The sequence below is a fragment of the Urocitellus parryii genome, chromosome 9 (assembly GCF_045843805.1).
Source record: "Urocitellus parryii isolate mUroPar1 chromosome 9, mUroPar1.hap1, whole genome shotgun sequence".
NCBI lineage: Eukaryota > Metazoa > Chordata > Mammalia > Rodentia > Sciuridae > Urocitellus > Urocitellus parryii.
Window position 1 is genome coordinate 67,064,458 of NC_135539.1, and position 15,982 is coordinate 67,080,439.

Sequence of the window (15,982 nt, forward strand, 5' to 3'; positions counted from 1 at the left end):
AATAAATTTAATCAAAGAGGAGAAAGTCCTGTATACCAAAAAATATAAAATATTGATGAAAGAAATTGTTGACACATATAAATGGGAAGACATTCCATGTTGATGGTTTGGAAGAATTAATGTTAAAATATCCAAACTTCCTAGTTATCTAACAGAATCAATGCCATCCCAATGAAAATTACAATGACATTTTTTCACAGAAAGAAAAAAATAATGCTAACATTCGTATGGAAGCACAAAAGATGCTGGATGGCTAAAGCAATATTATGAAGAACAAACCTGAAGTATCCTACAACTTGATTTCAAATAATATTGCAAAGCTGTAAAAATAATCAAGACAGGATGAGAATAGATTCACAAACCAATGGAACAGAACAGAAAGCCAAGAAATAAACCCACGTGTGTACAAACAATTAATTTTTGACAAAGGAGCCAAAAGGACATAATGAAAAAAGATCAGTGATCTGGGAAATCAGTGATACTGGGAAAACTACACATCCATATGCAAAAGAAAAGAAAGTGGGCACTTATCTTACATCATAAACAAAAATCAAGCAAAATGGACTAAAGATTTATACTTAAGATCAGAAACCATAAAATTCCTTTTGGTGCATTTGACACCAAAAGCATTGGCAACAAGAACAAAAAGATAAATGGTATCATATCAGACTAAAATGATTCTGCATAGCAAAGGTAACAATCAATAAAGTGAAAATATAACCTTTGGAATGAGAGAAAGTATTTGTTAAACATATATTTAGTAAATAGTTACCATCCAAAGTATATAAGGGACTCATACAACTCACCATCAACCATACTGTAACTATGTAAGTTATGGCTATGTTGATCTTGATTTTGATAATCATTTCACGATTCGAATGTATCTCACAATCCCATTGCATTCTTTAAACATATATCATATTATCTGTCAACCATTTTTTTGGGGGGGACTCTAACTTACTTTTTATTTTTTTATTTTTTTTTTGTAATTTTTTTTTATTGGTTGTTCACAACATTGCAAAGCTCATGACATATCATATTTCATACATTAGATTCAAGTGGGTTATGAACTCCCAATTTTACCCCAAATGCAGACTGCAGAATCACGTCGGTTACACATCCACATTTTTACATAATGCCCAATTAGTAATTGTTGTATTCTGCTACTTTTCCTATCCCCTACTATCCCCCCCCTCCCCTCCCATCTTCTCTCTCTACCCCATCTATTGTAATTCATTTCTCTCCTTGTTAATTTTCCCATTCCCCTCACAACCTCTTATATGTAATATTGTATAGCAATGAGGGTCTCCCTTCATTTCCATGCAATTTCCCTTTTCTCTCCCTTTCCCTCCCATCTCATGTCTCTGTTTAATGTTAATCTTTTCTTCCTGCTCTTCCTCCCTGCTCTGTTCATAGTAGCTCTCATTATATCAAAGAAGACATTTGGTATTTGTTTTTTAGGGATTGGCTAGCTTCACTAAGCATAATCTGCTCTAGTGCCATCCATTTCCCTGCAAATTCTATGATTTTGTCATTTTTATTGCTGCATAGTACTCCATTGTGTATAGATGCCACATTTTTTTTATCCATTCATCTATTGAAGGGCATCTGGGTTGGTTCCACAGTCTAGCTATTGTGAATAAGGAGCTTGATATCAAATCAGAGACTCTTTGCCTGATAGAAGAAAAAGTTGGCTATGATCTACATATTGTGGGGTCGGGCTCCAAATTCCTTAATAGGACACCCATAGCACAAGAGTTAATAACAAGAATCAACAAATGGGACTTACTTAAACTAAAAAGTTTTTTCTCAGCAAGAGAAACAATAAGAGAGGTAAATAGGGAGCCTACATCCTGGGAACAAATTTTTACTCCTCACACTTCAGATAGAGCCCTAATATCCAGAGTATACAAAGAACTCAAAAAATTAGACAATAAGATAGCAAATAACCCAATCAACAAATGGGCCAAGGACCTGAACAGACACTTCTCAGAGGAGGATATACAATCAATCAACAAGTACATGAAAAAATGCTCACCATCTCTAGCAGTCAGAGAAATGCAAATCAAAACCACCCTAAGATACCATCTCACTCCAGTAAGATTGGCAGCCACTATGAAGTCAAACAACAACAAGTGCTGGCGAGGATGTGGAGAAAAGGGTACTCTTGTACATTGCTGGTGGGACTGCAAGTTGGTGCAGCCAATTTGGAAAGCAGTTTGGAGATTCCTGGGAAAGCTGGGAATGGAACCACCATTTGACCCTGCTATTGCCCTTCTCGGACTATTCCCTGAAGACCTTAAAAGAGCATGTTACAGGGATGCTGCCAACCATTTTTAATAAGGCTAGAAAAATAGATATTGTAAAAGATAAGTATAATGAATACCAACTATAGAAATCATTACCTTAGATGCAGTACAGAAACAACCCCTGGGTGCAGATCATGATGCTTTCACCCTTCCCATGGTTCTCTCCAGGGAGTAGGTCCTGGTAGATGCAGAGACCAAGAGTAATAAGGTCATGGAACATTTCAGAAAAATATTGAGGAAAAGGGAAGAAACCTTCAAGAAAGAGGAGCAGGAGAAAAGGTAGCTCTCTCATCCAATCAACTTTGGCTCCCCAAAATACTGCCTACAGGAGTACATCTGCCAAGTTCAAGGGCAGGTGCCCTGCCCAGGCCTGATCCCCTTACCTAAGGAGATGACTAGAAAGGAGTTTCTCTGAAAGCCTGCCTAGGACTAAGGCCCAAGACACTGTGGCCTGGGGTGATAGTATTTGATCAATGGGGAGATTGGTATAGGGTCATCTTGGCCCCAGGGAAGTCCCCAATTCTGTCCCCAGAGAGACAAGGGAAATCTCTTTTTAATAAAAGATTTTCTTTCCACACCTATATCAAAGGAGGTAGGGAAGGAACTACTATAGCTTAACTGCAGAAAAAAAAATCCCTATTTGTGGAGAGCAGTGAATCAAATCCTGGCCTCTGACTCTTTCCTGGCTATGTTTGCACTGGGAGTTCCTGGTACAAAGGTGAAGGTCAAGATTTCCCAGTTGCTATTGTGATGCTGGCCTGAAAAGGCTCCATGCCAAAGTGCAGAGCTATGATCAGTTGAGGCCTTGAGTTCAACACCTTCTCCCAGAGATACAGGATTCCAAAACAAGATGACCCTAATGCCTCACCAGTCCTGCATCCTTCAGATTGCCTGCTTTGTTAAAACTTTTCCACAATTAACCTTTTGATGATGAAACCTATATAGTAGACTTGCTGAGATAGCTCTAATGTCATGTCAGTCAAGCCTCATCAGGCTTAGATTCCCACCTGGCCCCAGCTTTTTCTCCGTATGTGTGTCTGTTTGTCTCTTCTTTATCCCTTATCGTCCTGAATAGGGTATATCTCCCTTAATTAATTAATAGCTGAGGCCCCAACACCTACTTCATAACTCAAGAAAACACTTCTCAATCAATCAAAAAAATTTTGATAATCTAAAAAAAGAAAAAATTTAAAAAGGAAACATAAACAGATGGACCACATAAAACATGAATAAAAAGATGATGTCAGCCTAGTGATATTAGTAATTATATTAACTATAAATGGAATTAACATTCCAAGTAAGATTAAGTTTGTCAAACTGGATACAAAGCAATTATATGTGATTATAAAGGACATTTTGAACATAAGAAAATAGAAAGGATAAAAATAAAAATAAGGTAATGTTGAGTGAAAAAAATTCTGTCCCACAAAATGTACTGCATAATTTTATTCATATAAAGCCCACAAATGAGGTAAAATTAATCTATGTGTTTGAGGCCAAGATAATGATTATCCTTGGACATGGTGAGGATGTGTGGGGAGGCACATTCTAGTGGTCTTCTGGTTGGTTATATGTGTTAAGTTCATGAGATGCATTCAATAAAAATTATTTTAAAATACATACACCATGGGAAAAAATAGAAAGACAGCAACATGTTAACAATGGTAACATTTGAGTAGTAGGATTTGATTGTGCTTTTTATCTCTTTATTTATATGTTCCTGTGTTTTCTAGAGAAAGGAGAAAGGAGAGGAAAGGGGTTTGCTTTAGGCAGTGGTCTTCAAGAAGGACAGAGATAGGTCTTCTGTTATCATTTTCCCACACCACTAAATTAGTCTGCTGACTAGGGAGAAATTTCCAAAACACAGCAGTGGAAGATAATTGGAATAATGAGGTTGGGGCAAAATTGAGGGCCTTGATTGTTAAACAAAGTAGTTCATACTTGATTTTGCAGGCACTGATAGAGCATGAAACGTGTTTGTTTGTTTGTTTGTTGTTTGTTTGTTTGTTTTAGCAGGGATCAGCCTGATCAGAACAGGCAGGAATGGGCAGGATAAATTAGAGGACACAGAGATTGAAGGAACTGGCCTAGGCTAGCTACAGGAGAATCAGGCCTCTTTCTGTGCTGTGGGGTCACCAGACCCTGGCACCTCCTCCATTCACATTGCATAAAATGACACACTTACTCCTCCGAAAGAGGCCAAGTGGGGGTTGTGGCTTGAAGTTATAATTGGAAAGTTGATAGATGAAAGTAGGAATTAGAGACTCCCCAGCCTGAACTTCTTGCCAATATTTATTTCCTGGCTGAGAACCAGTCGTAAGGCCACAGGGACGGAAAAGGGTTGGTAGATTCAAATGTAAAGGGTACGGGTGGGCCCACTGAAAGAATCACCAATATCATGGCCATCAGAGCTAAAGGGAAGTTAGGAGTGTACCTTGATTATCACTGTTCTGATTAGTATCTATTTTAGGTATCTATATTAGGAGACCCTCTACAAAATGGTTCCTTCTATAGATCTTAGCTGGGTAAATTGCCTGATAACTGTGTCCCAAGTGGACCCCAAGCATCAAAACAATTAGGATTCTCTTCTCTGTTTTTATTTTATTTTCAGTGAGCAAAAATGTTCAAGCAAACCTAGACATTTTCAGCTGCGGTTGTCAGAGATATCGATTTTGTGTTAGACTTAGTTCACCTGAAAGATGAAGAAATCTCCCCAAAGACAAAATTCTTATCATTGAACCCTCTGCTCTGTGCCTTGGCCATCATAATCTCCCTGCTTCTCTGTAAACCGTGTCTATCTTCCAGTGGTTTCTGATAGGACATGGATCTGTTTTTATCCCTGTGTCCCATTTTCCTGTGGCATTTATCAAATTCCTGCTCCCTGAAAAACTGCCTAGAAGCAAGGCATAGAAAAAGCAGTGAGACGCAGGAAAAAAAAAAAAAAAAAAAAAAAGGTGTTGTGGTGTTGTGCTCAGTTCTAAATGAAATTCCACACAGAAATGTGAGATGTCAATGCAGTCATTAATACAAACTCTCCTATGTTTAAGATGCCTCTAATTTTCCAGAAATAGCTATTTGTTTGTTTGTTTAGACTATTTGGTTGTAAATTGTTTTTGTTTTTAATATTCAAACTTTGTGGGCAAGGCTGGGCCTAGATAAGTCATAATAAGAAGTTGCTACCCCCATCAACACCCAGTTCATTTGCTCCTTTGCTTCTTTCCGTCCCATTTGGCAACTCCATAGAGTCTATAAAAATTTCCTCTAAACCCCTTATGCCATTTTGGAAATGTAAATCCCTGTGTGACCTTCCCCAGAGGTTTTACTCTAAGTCTTACCTTGAGCTGTAAATAGAAAAGTACTTTTCCTTCTTAAGGACGATGACTGAATTAGAGAGCTTTGGGTTTACTTGAGGTCTCTGAATGTTTATCCTCTCACGTTTGTCCTGCTATGGTATTTAGCTGAACTGCATGAAGGAGGAAATTTGATCCAACTCCTCAGCAAAGGATAAATATTGAACTACCTTAAACATCATCAATAAGTCCCCAATTTCACAGATGAGAAAACTGAAGAAGGATTTGCACTTTGTATGATATGCTCAGTTCATTTGTTTCCCTCTGTGATCCCTAGACACTGCACCTAAATGACACTAAAAGTATTTTTTTAGATATTGATGGACCTTTATTTTATTCATTTATTTGTATGTGGTGGTGAGAATCAAACCCAGTGCCTCACATATGTTAGGCAAGCGCTCTACCACTGAGCCACAATCCCAGCCCCCAGAAATATTTTTAATGATATGAATGCAACAGGACAAAGGAAGTAAGTGCACTAAAACAGTAACCAAAAAATCAAAAATCAAAAAGTAAACAAAGGAGGGGCAAATTAACATAGCAGATCTATAAAAACTAAAACCTAAGCCATCATCAGAAAACAACAAACAAACAAGGAAGGAACCTAATTAACAGAGGAAAATCACAAAAGTCTCAGGACAGCCAGACCAGTCACCTAGAGTGAGGACTACTAGTTAACAACACACACACACACACACACACACACACACACACGTCTCTAAATAGTTCCTTTTTAATCATTCTTATAATTATGAATAGAATGCCAAGATTCACCAGATATTTAGAAAGTTTTTCTTTTTTAAAAAGAAGCAGGAAATAAAGGGAACTTAGGAAACACAAAGACATTGCAGGAAAAAGGGAATGATAGATTGTTATTGAATTTCATAGTAGCAATACCAGTAGCTATGAGACACACATGCATATGTATGTGCACACACACACAATTGGAGGGGATGGTAGGGAATATTTTAAATGGAAATTTTTATACCTGCTTAAGGAATCAAGTTTTAAAGTACAACAAAGATATTTTTCAGGCTTGTTAGATCAGAGCTCAAAAATTTGACACTCAGGAACACTTTTTCAAGAAGGTACTAGAAAGCAAAGTAGCAAACAAAGGACAAAGAATTTATGAGATTTAGGAAGCAGGGGAGATAAAACAGGATCTGAACAGAGAAAAGGCCCAAGATAGTATTGAAGGCAGATCCCAGGTTGACATTAATAGAGTAGGCTTTGGAAGCCTTGGTCTTGGTTAGAACACATTTGGTGACTCAGGGAGTCATTCCCATTTTACCAATAAAATCATGCAATGCATAGAAAATCATATTTCTTATTTTTTACTTGTTATGAACTGAACGTTTGAGTCTCTCCAGAAGTCATATGTTCAAGTCTTAACATATAATGTGATAGTATTTGGAGTTGAAGGATTGGGGGAAAACTAGGTTTAAGTGAGATCATAAAGGTGGGGCTTTGTGATAGGATTGGTGCCCTTATAAGAAGAGCAAGAGAGACTGAAGCTCTCTTCCTGCCATGAGAGAACACAGTGAGAAGGTGGACATCTTCAACCCAGGTGGGGACTCTCATCATGGAACCAAATTCAGCCAGCACCTTGACCTTGTACTTCTAGAAACTAAAAAAATTGCCTATTGTTTAAGCTGCTGAGGGCATGGTATTTTTTTTTTTTTATGGTAGCACAGCTGGCTAAGACAGTTTTCTAATACATATACCACTTTGTCATTTTTCCTCTTCATCACATTTGCTTAGTACCTGTAATAAAATATTAAATAATTCCTGATGACTCTCCATTGATATTTGTAAAATTTTTGATGTTCAATAATTTTAACAGAATGTTTGCAATTGGCTTCAATTTTTTTTCTTTTTTTTTTTTTTTTTTTTTTTGGTAACAGGGATTGAACCTAGGAGCACTCAACCACTGAGTCACATCCACAGCTCCTTTTTTTTTTTTTTTTTTTCAATTTTGAGACAGGGCCTCACTAAGTTGCTTAGGGCCTCACTAAATTGCTAAGGCTGACTTTGAATTTGCAATCCTCCAGCATCAGCCTGCTGAGCTGCTAGGATTACAAGCATGTGCCATAGTGTCAGGCTTTGTTTTTCTTTAGATATTTTATTAGAATTATCTTAGAAATACCACAGAATGATATTTAGCATATGTTGATACAATCTATGTTGTATATTAACATATAAGAGATATTGATAGATTTTCTGATATTGAAGCATTTTAACATTTCTGGAAAATATCCTATAGTCATTATGTCTTCTTTTTAATACACTGCTCTGTTTAATTGGCTTATAATTGCTTGGCCATTTTTCATCTACATTTATGAGTAATCTTGATCTACGATTTTTTGTTTGACCTATCAAAGTGAAATATTTACAAAATGATTTGTTAATCTTCTCATATCTTTATATTCATTAGAATATTTTGAACAACATAGGAATTACTGTTCTTTGAAAACTTCAAAACTCAAGATTTCTATAAAACCATTCAAGTCTGATGACCTTTAATTAGAAAATATTTTGCAACATTTTAAATGCAGGTAATGTGATTTTAAAGCAAGAAAATGCAAAAAAAAAAACTCCATCTAAATCCATTAGAACTAAATAACTTTTAAAGTCCCCAGCTTGATCATCTGTAAAATGGGCATAATATTAATACTAATTTAATAGGGTTGTTGTGGGGATTAAATGGTAATACTTATGTAATCTTAGCACAGAATTTAACAGTGAATAATCAGCAAATGCTGTCTATAGTGATAATTATTCTTTTATAATCCACTATAGTTCATTGAAGGAGAGTCCCCAAAAGACATGTCCACATCCTAATCCCCAGAGCCTATGAATGTAATCTTATTTGGAAACATTGTCTTTTCAGATGCAGGCAAATTAAGAACCCTGCCTCATCAGGGCCAGCCCTAAATCCAATAACAAATGGTTTTTTTAAGCTAAAGAAAAGGAGACCTTGTAAAAACCAAGGCAGAGACAAGATATTAGGAATATCTGGAGGGACCAGGTATTAGGAAGACAAGAAAAGATTCTTCCCTGTATCTTTCAAAGGAAGCATGATGTGTCAACACCTAGACTGCTGGTTTCCAGGACTCATACAGATTACAGATTCTATTCTCTTAAGCCTTCCAATTTGTGGTAATTTGTTACAGCCACAGTAAGAAACTAAGTCACCTGCTATAAACCAATACCCAGAAAAATATGAATAGTTTAGGGACTTTGTTTTCAAACAATAGACTCTGTGACTGACAGGCATTAAAGGTTGGGCTATGGTAACAAAATACATGTGTTTAAATCCATAGTTACCAGCAGTATAATTTTTGTCAATAGCTTCACCTTACTAGTTTGGTTTCCTTGTCTAAAATGCATAGAATGAAAGTACCATGAGATACTGGAAGATTAAAAGAGATAATACTTAGAATAATGACTACAACACCAAAAGCAGCCCATTAATATTGGCTCCCATTATTATTTTGATTATATGCAGACTATAACATCTAGACCCACAAACAGACATTTTCAACTCAATTTCCCATTCCAGCATTTTAAACATTGTTAAGAGGATGGTGGCTCTAAATTTAGAAATATCATTTTAAGAATTTTGAAGGCAACATTTAAACTTCACATTTTAGGAATGTGAAGTTTTCATCTTTTCATTTTCATTTCCTTTGGTTTCTCAGTCATCATTATTGAATTATTCCATCAAATATATTGAATTAAGGATTGTTCTGTCATAACAGAAAATGATTCCACAGGAAATCCTGACACATTGAACAATAAAGTGACATGTCCTGTCATTGGAACATCATTATAAAGTTAAGTGTTAATCTTTGTAAACAGTGTACACAAAATATATTGTTTTTATAGATGGCTATAAAGGCGGAGGCAAAATATAGGTGCCTGATAACCACAAAGGTAGGAACTTTCTAGGTGTATTCCAATACCAGAGTAAAATAAGTCATCCTTCTTTATGCTAGAAGATCTTTTCTGTATGTGATTACATATCCCAATAAAGCTTGAGTCTACTGATGAACTCTATGCTGAGGTTTCATATGAACAAAACTCAGCTAAGTGTAGATAGCCATTCACAGGAGTGACTATTCAGGTTACTAGGTCACTATTGATTCTCTGGGTTTCTTTTCTTTCCCCTCTCCCCTCACACTGTCTGTCTGTCTCTCTCTCTCTCTCTCTCTCTCTCTCTCTCTCTCTCTCTCTCTTTATAAATAGAATTTCCTTGATAAATTATCATTTATCATAAATATATAATATTAATGTGAGCAACATTTATTTGATTTTGTGAGTGTGTTCTTAGATGAGAAAGAAAAAAGAGAATTAAATTCACACTCAAATTTTTCTTGCATGACTCCTTAAGCATAGCAACCTATTAATATTGAACTGTTATAAAATAACATATGGTATAGATGTTCTTATTGATAGTTCCTCTCCCTTTTGCCGGAAGGCAATGAAATCTTCAGGTCTTATCTTACTCCATACAGCATCGATCTGAAGTGGTGTTCAAGATAATAAACTCTTAGCATCCTAATTCCCCAACTCAGGTCTCAATACAAATTTAGTACTACAAAAGTCCAGTAATGTGTAAGAAAATGTTTTAAGGAAAACCAAATTATTCTTCTAATAAAAAGGGGAATAAACTTCAAAAAGCTTGTTCTGAGAGACAGCTAGTACACCAAAGAGGGCATCTCCACGGTGGTTCCCCTTGATCACACTGGGTCCCAGAATATGTCCCCTTGAGGTGTTTTCTGCCTGGGGGAGAGGGCAGGATGTTCCCTGTGTCATCCTTGCTCAGCTCCAGATACTAAGAGCCTTCAACCCAGGGGTTCAGAACCCACCAGTCTTAAAGGCAATCCAAAGCAAGTTCAACAGAGCATTAGAAGCTCCAGTCACCTGACTTATCAATCTGGACTTGATCTTACTGCCTGAAGTCCATCACCTATTTAAATACAAGCAGCAACCTGGAGGAGACCTAGATGTCACTCCCTTTAAAATATAATCTGGATTTGTGAGCACCTTCTTGAGGGCCCACCTTCTAACACAGCTCAGCTCAGAAACCAGCTTTGACAGTGCTCTTCCACCCTTGAGTCCTTGACCTCCTAACCTATAAGCAGATGTTCTGCAAGTTTTCCCAACTAGGGTTCAGAGGTCAGAAGAGAGAAAGACCAAGAGGCATGAGAAGAGTCCTACACTGAAAGCCATCAATTTAATATTAAAATTTGACTAGAATTTTATTTTGTGAATTATATGGTATTGTTATACAAATATCATCAATAAAATCTCTATGTATGAAATATTTATAAGCATCATACAAGTATTTTTCTCAACATTTTATCATGTGAATGCTTAAATATGTAGAAAAGAATGGAAACTATTATACAATAAGCACACATATATCCACTACTTAGATTCTACAGTTGATAATGTTTTCCTATATTTGCTTTTTGTGCTTTCATCTATCTACCACTGAGCTTCATCCTCAGCCGTTTTTATTTTGAAATAGGATCTGGCTAAAGAAACCAGACTGGCCTGAAATTTGCAATTCAAGTATCTGAGATTATAAGCATATACCACAACACCTGGCTTATCCATTTCTTTCCTTCTTTTCTTTTTTCTTTCCTTTTTAAAGGAGATATCAATATATTTTGCCCCTAAGCATATGCACATGTGCACAGTTTTAAAATAGGTTCTGTTTCAGATTTTGTTTGGGCTTCAAAATTATAAAAACCTCAAAGGATTCCAATAGGGTAAGAGGTAGGTTGTGAATGTGATAAAGGCTAATAGTTTTAACAAGTTTAAATAAGTAGAGAATAAATTCTATTAAACTCATTTGTGATAAACTGGATACCTCAGAGCTATATTATAGAGGGCCTATAAATTCATATGGAGGCCAAGCTTTGTTTATAGATGGAAACAAATCACACACATATGTACCAGTGTAGATCAAATTCATAGAAGGTTGTGATCGCTAGTACAGTAATACATGCATTTAAAGGAGAGCTTGGATTTGTGGTAATTTTTTGTCATTATGTATCTTCTCTGCTGACATCAAAACAAGATGGCTAACATGGAAGATTATCAGAAATCTTTCTCCTTCAAAAGAAAACTGATCTTCCACAACAATATCTCTTAAAGGAGAACCCAAGAATTACAGACAAAGGGAATTTTGGCTGCCTAAAAATACAATAATGATTTGGGATGGGCTGTGACTCAGTGGGAAAGCACTCGCCTGGCACACATGGGTTCAATTCTCAGCACCACATAAAAATGAAAATATTGTATCCACCTACTATCTATCTATATCTATCTATCTATCTATCTATCTATATATATATATATATATATATATAATGACTATGGAAACCCAGCAACCCATCTCTCTGGCACATCCTCTTAACTTAGGATAAAAGTATATTGGAAATGAGCTACTTTAAGCTAGCTGCCTCAAAAAAAGTGCAGAACATATAGCTGTTTAAGCCATCAGATCCAGGTCAAAGTCTGCAGCACTACATGGGCTTTTCTTTAGCTTTTAATTCCATGACAGAAATTGTAATTAATAGTAGGAGCAAATACAGTATAAGTCCCTGTGTTTTCATGCTGAAGGAGATCTGAAACATATTAAGATTAATTTTCAAAGAGACAGGTGGGAATGGTCTTTGGCAGAAGATACATTCCCTGCAATGGAAAATATAGTTCTGCTGAATCTTCCTGCTTTTCTTTTTTTGGATGTACTAAATGCACCAAAGACAGAAAGACAAGTTTGCCTCTATACACAGTTGATGCTTTCATTATCCAAAACTGATCTTGCTAGTAAATTTTCTCTATACATAAAAGCTGGAGTTAAAGTTTTCTAAAAATGAAAGTATTAGTCATGAAAGTTGTAAGTGTTGTTGCTAAGTGTTCTACATTTAACCAGCCTTTTCTAAACCCCCAGCTCTACCACTTAGTACCTTGTTTATACTTAGACTAATTATGTGACCTCATTGTACCCCACTAGAAGATTAGGATTAATACTGGCTTTTGTCACCTAACACTGCTATGAAAATTAAATGAGAATGCATTGAAGTACTTACATCTAACATTGTTTGGACACAGCAAACATTCAATTAAAGTTGACTATGATGATGATGATGATGATGATGATAATTTGATTTTAGAAGAAAAATATTCAGCTTTTAAATTGGTCATCAATAGAATTCCTGGCAAAATTATTTTAAAAATGAAGTGTTTCTGTCTGTACCTTATTTTGCTATAAAATTGAATAGAATCTTGCTCATTTGGTTTATCATAAAAGACTTTTCTAAAAATAGAATTGCTCAACCCTGATTTAATTTAATGTGGTTGAAGATCTGATTACATTGTCATACAAATTTCAGGCAAAAACTATTTTGCCCTTGGTTATGAAGTAGAACTCTGAAAGATCCATTAATGGACAATTTATCTGCACAATAGGAAAAATTTAGAGCTGTCTGAAGAGAACAGCTCACCTCAGAAGAATAACACAGATTTCTGATTAAACAAGAGGTTGGTTCCTTGGTTTCTATATTTGGATCTTAACTGGCCCAAAGTTGATAGGTATTAGGAAGGTAAATTAGTTCTCACCTGGTAGCAAAGAAGAATTTCTTTCTAGAAGCTTCCTAAAGAACACAATCTAGGCTGGCTGCCCTTCAAATTATTAAGCACAATAACTCAACATGGAATGCCAAAATACATCTTAGAATGGAGTATTTGGAGGAGAGGTAGATACCTAAACCATGAATATTTGAGACCTCCGGGGTCTATTTAAACAAATTGGAGATTGTTGTGATGTCATAGATCCATAAAAGTACCTTTTGAGAAAAGTCTGTGAATGTATTTATTTATTTGTTTATTTATTTATTTTACACAAAATCCTTTTAATGAGGAATACTGGAGAAATTCCTATCTGAAAGTAGAAGAAATAGTGTCAGGCACGGTAGCACACTCCTGTAATCCCAGTGACTCTGGAGACAGAGGATCACGATTTCAAAGCCAGCCTTAGCAACTTAGGGAAGCCCTAAAAAACTCAAGGAGACTCTGTCTCTAAATAAAACACATAATAGGGCTGGGAATGTGGCTCGGTTGTTGAGTGCCCCTGAGTTCAACCCCTAGTACCAAAAAAAAAAAAAAAAAAAGTTGTGATTTTCTTGAGCCAGGACACTATGAATCAAAGCTGTTCTGGTTTCCTTTCCTGCCCCTAGAATGCTGCAGTGGCAACTGGCTGCCTACCAATATCTGCCCCTGCTCTTTCTTTCTTTTTTTTTTTTAATTTTATTTTTCTCCAGACTTTCTTTTTATTGGTGCTGTATAGTTATACAAAATAGAGGAATTTATTTTTACATATTTGTCCATACAGATGATGTAACCATATAATTCCGTCAGTTTCATTCTCCAGGACTTCCCCTTTCCCTTCCCTTCTTCCTCCCTAGACTTTATCTTTTTTATTTTTTTTATACCATATGATTTATTTTTATCTTTTTTTAGTCATACATGACAGCAGAATGTATTTTGACATATAATACATACATGGAATGTACATACATCAATCATATTGTCTATTCTGTTCTGCTGCCCTTCCTACCCCGCCCCCACGCCTCCCTTCCTCTCCCATCCTTTCTCTCTATCAAATCTAATGTGACACACTTTTTTTCCTTTTTCTCATCACACATTATATATGTATTCTGTGTAACAATGAGGTTCCCCACAAATACATGAAAAAATGCTCACCATCTCTAGCAATCAGAGAAAGGCAAATTAAAACTACTCTAAGATCCCATCTCACTCCAATAAGAATGCCCCTGCTCTTTCTACTTGGAGAAGTGGACTTACCTACTCGCCTGTGGGTGGAGTCAGGAGGCTGGTTCTGGCCAATGAGAGTGAGTAGATTCAACATGACCAAAGTCTTTAAGGGCAAGAAAGACACTTCAAAGTTTCCTCCCTTTGTCAAAATTACAGGCATGAATGCCGATAGCTATTCCATTAACATAGAAATCAGGAAAAAAAATCTATAACCTAAAAGAGAAATCAAAGCATTGTCATAAGCTTCTGAGATTTTGCTAATTGCCCTTATTGTAGCATAACCTGGTCTATTGTGATTAATATAAATATGTTCAGTTAACTATACAGCCCTTTGATGGAAGGATGGTCAGTTATTATTTTTACGTATCTTCGTCTAATTTCTTGATTCCTTTGCCTCACCCTTGTTTTTCTCTTATCATTCAATATAATCTAACGTTTCTAATTGGGTAGTATTGTATGCATCCTTATAAGCCACTTTGGAGAATAGAAGAAATAAGTATATACTACTATATTTGCATGAATTCTGGTGGAAAATATCAGCATGAGTTGGCGTGGAGGATAAACCAAGATTTTAAGCACAACTACTCTGGAAATTATTACAAAAAAGCAAGCTTACATAAGCAGAGAACTAGGAGCTGCATTTCCAGAGGGCTCCGCTAGAGGGGGCGTGGAGTTTAACCTATGGTAATGATAACATTCACCAATGTGGGTGCACTGAGAGGGGATGTTGTAAAAGAATTTAGGTGGAAGTTTTTGTTTGCCTGTCTTCCCATATTCAAATTTTTTCAAATTTTTGTTTATTTATTTTCCTTTTATGTAAAGCCAACTCTAAAAAAAACTAACTTTAAGTTTTTGAATTTTGCATATTTGTATCATTATTTTATCAAATAATTTCAAAATTGAAGGACATCTTAATAGGGGTATATGAAGTCTCTGTTCACACAGATGTTTTTTTTAAAAGTCTTTATTATTTTTAAAGGTTCTGGGGATCAAACCTAGGGCCTGGTGCATGCTTGGAAAATTCCTGCAACTGAATTATACCCCAGATGATAGAATTTTCTTTCAATGCAGAATCTTACCAAAATTGCTCTATGTTTTTCAATCTTTATGATCTCTTCCATCAAAACTAATAATTCCTGACTTCCAATTCCTGTGATGGGCATTCTATGTGACCAGGCTGTTGATCTGGTGACCTAATGTGAGATAAAATGTTCATGGCTGGCATTATTTTAGTTATATCCTATGCCTGCTTGTCCAGATACAATTGTGTTTTTAACTGATTTGTAACTTCACCATCAAAGGAGACAAGGGTGATAAGTGAGGGAGAAGCTTTAGGGTCAAAGGGCTTCAAGGTAATAAGCAGTTTTCTGTATGAAGCTATGAGCACGCGTGGTAATTAACATGCCACCAAAACACAGACAACTCAGGTCTCTATAGAATTCCTATTCATACAAATTAAACACCATTAAATAT